The sequence below is a fragment of the Magallana gigas genome, chromosome 7 (genome assembly GCF_963853765.1).
Source record: "Magallana gigas chromosome 7, xbMagGiga1.1, whole genome shotgun sequence".
Lineage (NCBI taxonomy): Eukaryota > Metazoa > Mollusca > Bivalvia > Ostreida > Ostreidae > Magallana > Magallana gigas.
This window is the reverse complement of record NC_088859.1, coordinates 47,768,194-47,773,209: the sequence shown is the minus strand read 5'-3', so window position 1 is coordinate 47,773,209 and position 5,016 is coordinate 47,768,194. Positions and strand designations below refer to the sequence as shown.

The window sequence follows — 5,016 nt, the reverse complement described above, 5'->3', positions numbered from 1 at the left end:
TATTAAATAATTAATGTATACATTGAAGATCCCATTCTTGCATTTGCACTGGGAGTAGCAGAACATAACAGAAGACTAAAAGAACAAAAAGGATTAGAACTTATGGAAATTTCCTCTTATGAAAACTGCAAAATTGAATATGTGGTAAAATTAGATAGAATAATGTGTCTGAACACACATTTGTACTTGTCATCAACATTTTTGTTGATATTATTTGACTTTATATCAGCGACTTTTTTATTATTAGGACTCCATTAACCAAATTAAGGTGACAGAGAGACTTACTGAAGATTTCCTTAAGTTTACGTACAGTAAACTGAAGAAAATTGACAGCAGTAAGATGTGTGTAGAGCCATGGCCACCAAATAAAAGCAGTGCATCAACAAATGAGCAACAACTGGTAGAGCTTTTCGGGTTGTGCAACGACCTATTTTTTAAGCCAATGAAATATTTATTTATTCTTTTGATGGGTTATAAATTTTCTAAACAGCATTACACATTCCCGAAGTCAACTCATCTTCTGGATGTAGTTCTTCACAAAGGCCGCGGTGAGACAATTCATCCATACATAGAGCTTCTGTATGAATTAGCCTATCACGTGGACTCTTTTCATTCAGCGGGATGGATATTTCGATGTCTTAGGGCAAAAAATGTTTGGATTTTGCATACTAAAGTTAGTCTAATGAAAAAGATCATTTATTGAAGGCATTCTTTTTGTTGCAATCGTTTTCCATACTGCTGCTCCATTCATGAAAGTAAATTGTTTATTTTGTAGGAAAAAAAAACAATCGATTGTTATACCAAAATTCGGTAAATACCGCATGATAGTTTCCTCCGAGTTTAATGCACATCTAGAACAAATGCAGGTTGACAATCGGGAGGAAATGGAAGGTGTTCAATGGTGAGTTTGTAGAGTTTGTGTTATACAAGAAAATCGAAACGTTCTATCTTTAGAATAGGTCAACTACATAAATAATATACATGTTCTTTTAATCATTTATTGTTGGATAAAAGTGGCATTGACGTTTATGTTTGTAATATTTAGGCTTCCTATTGAAACAATCAAAGCCGGTCTGTATTCTAAAGAAAGTGATGTGTACGCATTTGGCATGGTCACATGGGAAGTGATGACAGCTTTTGGACAAGAGGGGGTCGTGTATGATCAAGATGAGGAACGAGAGTTGTCATGTATCCCGTTTAACTATCAACAGTCGGAAAATGTACGTTATTTTTGCACGGATGGTTGAAATTTGTTTTATATCTATATTATGTTTAATTTTTTTTTTATCTTTTTTTAAATTAAGATATGAAAAAAAAGTAAAAAAAATTTTTATTATCGAATACATTGAAGATATGATTTAACGATTATATTGTACAGTATTTAATTAAGCCGTATCAAATTGGTTATGTAAGTTTGAACCTTTCATTTAATCTTACTATGATGAATATCTTCAAAATGTCTGATGATGTTTGTATTTGTACTCCTGCGCCGTGAATAGGTTATTACATGTTTTTAGGAAAGTGAACGTCGAAGATTTCCAATGCATACATAAGGGGGATATACATTGAATGTAAACTAATATAGACAGTAATGAACGTGGATATTATTACGGAAAAAAATAATACACAGAAATTTTAACCATTATTCCTGTGGGTTAGAGTCATTTGTGAAATGAACATATAAGGAAGGAAGTATTGAGAATTTCCAGGGACAATCACTATGTCATCCATCTTCGTTTAAAGAAACTATCACGACCAAATTGGAAAAGAGGGATCCAGTTTTATCAAGAAATTACAAGATTTTTTCTGATGATTGAATTCTTATTTCCTGTAATCTGGGGACACCTTCCTTTTGAAGTAGGGGTATTTCTCTAATTTGACGATTGTTTGGTTAAACGATAATTGTCCAATATTTTCGTAGACAATCGCGTTTTTGTCATTTTAAATGGGTATGCTGAAAATTTTGTCATAAAATTCCAAATCGAACTAGAGTGGTTTTGGATGTTTTTTCTAAAGTTAAACTAATACTTAACTATATTAAGGGGGATGTGCGGCCATCTTGTGTATTTGATGATTAGAATGTAAACATTTCTTGAACTGGCATGTTTCTGCCCGAAACTGACCAAACCTGTTGCCAGAGGGTATAAAAGCAATAATTATGAGATTCTACATGTTGTTTTGTATGCAAATTATGCATACAAGAACAAGGCAATGCCATTTTAAACAGCTGTCGAAATGCGCACCTACAGACTTATTTTGACGATTTAAATATCTGAAAAAATATGAAGAGGGTTCACTGGTGTCCTCTCTACAACCAAGCCAGTTCAAGAAATGTTTACATCCTTATCATTGAAAGTACGCGCGGCCAAGTGTAAAAATCCTCAAAAGTTCGTAATTGAGGTTTTAGATAGGAATATGTACATTTTAATAAACATGTCAAAACATCACAATATTCACGTGTGAACGTCGTTAGAAGCAGTTACTAAATGAACATAAAAGTATAAAAAAAAATATTACGGCAAGAACATCTCTTTAAAAACTCGAGAAAAACGACGTTGGCTGACCGCATTGAACACCTCGCCATCATATTATGTGTCGACTAAAATAGATAGAAACAAAACAAATGATGGAAGAAAAACAGTCAAGCATCGAAATATTTTGAGATCACTTATCTACAAGTGGCAAAAGCGATTTAGTGATGAAGTGTGCGATTGTACCCTCTGGCCAGACGGTGATAGCGGCATAGTACTCTCAGGTAAACCAAGGATCACGATCGACGTTATAAAAACGTCTGTGTATAGCTCAACGTCAGAGAGGGCCTTGCGGCCTGTATAGGCAAAGTTTATACAATGATAACTCCAATATAAGAAGATGAATTACTCTGATTTTTAAACATGTACTTTATTATAGTTGATACTAAAATATTATAATACTTACATGTATAATACTGAAAATGGCCTCGTTATTAAGAGTGAAATTAAATGTCTCCATGAACGTTTTGGACATCCCTTGTACATAGTAAAAACATGAAATCATATTGACGTAAGCGTCAAATGGGCCGCAAAAAATATAATTAATGAATGAATCATTGGTCGTTTACATAAAACACACTACAAAGAAGAAAATATAAGTGGTTGTACTAACTTTTATGGTAAATTTTAATATACTTTCAGCAACTTGTTTTGAAGTTTAACATTTTACTATTATCATAAAGAATCGAGTTCGTTACTGAAAGCATTTTTAACGGTAATTTTATGATCATTGCCATAGTATGAAGTAATGGAAAACACATTGATTTGTACATTACTCTAATACAAAGTTCAACTCATCATTTTTCTCTTGGAGATTATGTATTTCAAACCATTTTGGTTTTTTGTGGTTGCATTGTATTGAATTAAAACTTAATGCATTAGTTTATATGATTTCAAGGGACCACATAATAAGATAAAAATGGATTAGTTCAAATTTTCCAGTCAATTAAAAATTTCATTTATGTCATATTTTTGCGTAAATAATTGATATGTATGTCATTTCATGATATTTTCTACTTATTTTACATGGAAATATAATAAATACACATACAAAGTCATTGTATTAGACACGGCACATAGAAATTTAAATATATCATTTGAATAAAATTTAATGACATTCAGGTCTTTAGTATTTCAGGTCTTTAGTATGTCCCGCTACAAAAGCTCCGCTTACAGCTTGTGTAGCACGACCTCTGGTGAGAAAAATGAATGATCCCGATGCATTATTTTGAAAAGAATGAAGAACTCCGAAATTTTCCGAAATGATTAGTCTCGATAAAAACGCGCCAAGTACGACAGTCTACTAAGTATGACCTATTTTTCATTTACTAATAAAACAAAAAATATGTGATATTTTTTAAAAAGGCATAAAACATATTTCTACATGCAAATTTATTTTTAATTCATAAAAAGAAGCATAATATTAATTCTATTAAAAAAGAAGTATCCCGCAGAAACGCAGTAACAATATTTAAATGTATATCAAATAACGGACCGCCTTCCGGCGGCCCGTAATAATTCACTAAAGGAATCAAATGAAGCAACGTGTCACAAGCAAGCGATATCTTAAATATGAGAAGATGTTATTTTTCTAGGTAATACCTAGATTCATGCCAGCCAATTTAAGGATCATATTTATTTTAGATTCTTCAGCATTTGATCGAGGGATACATTCCAGAAAAACCAGTAAAATGCCCGGATTGGTTTTATCGAGAAATCACTAGACCGTGCCTTCTTCATCAAAAAATTGACCGACCATCCATGAAAACCATTCTTCGGGTCTTTCAAACACGGTATAATCTTTATTTTACATGGTTTGAACTTTCCCCTTTTTTCACTGATTTTAAGAGGTTTCAATGGCCGTGGCCATTTTTAGACTGTATTGATTTTTTTTAAAAACTCAATATAAAAATATAGGATAGTATCCAAATTCAAATGGCTTTAATATTTTAATATTTTCTTAACTATATTATAGTTTATAGCTTGAAAATTCACATCTTAAAAGTTTTAGAAGGATCTGATGGTTAATTTGCTGACCAATCAGCCATGCTATGTAGCTAAACACAGTGGCATATGAAATCCAAGGTGTTTTCTCGGAAAAAAAGCATGAAGGGTAGGGATTTTCTAGGTATATTAAGCGGTATACATATCTTGAAAATATTTTTTTGAATTTCATTTCCATATGATAGAGTGTTATATTTCGAGTACATGAAAACAGTATGCAAAAAAAAAAATTAATTTTGTGAAACTCTTTAATAGGGAAGGTAACTCCGAAAACATCCAGATTTTACGCGTGCTGAATTTTATGAATTTAGTTGCGGGTAATATAGGTCTTTAAAAGCTGGCGAATGTACCCAAAAATAATATATAACGATGGCTTAGGACTTGCACAGAGCTTAAAATGATCGCTAATTTGCATTCTGCAGTTTCTGGTAGATAAGTGTATTTAGAGACATTCTTTTGCCATTTTTTTTTAAATGAAAAT

The 5,016-nt window shown here is 32.1% G+C and overlaps 1 long non-coding RNA gene and 1 other non-coding gene across 2 annotated transcripts; both read left to right on the top strand.

The window, feature by feature from the left end:
- The first annotated feature begins 44 nt into the window (after positions 1 to 44).
- On the top strand, positions 45 to 673 carry LOC136270297 (uncharacterized). The gene is made up of 2 exons (XR_010708057.1): positions 45 to 400; positions 491 to 673. It is a non-coding gene; the product is annotated as an uncharacterized lncRNA (long non-coding RNA).
- Positions 674 to 776: 103 nt separating this feature from the next.
- LOC117684159 (uncharacterized) lies at positions 777 to 4,318 on the top strand. The gene is made up of 3 exons (XR_010707321.1): positions 777 to 901; positions 1,046 to 1,220; positions 4,176 to 4,318. It is a non-coding gene; the product is annotated as an uncharacterized protein (transcript).
- The last annotated feature ends 698 nt before the right edge of the window (positions 4,319 to 5,016 follow it).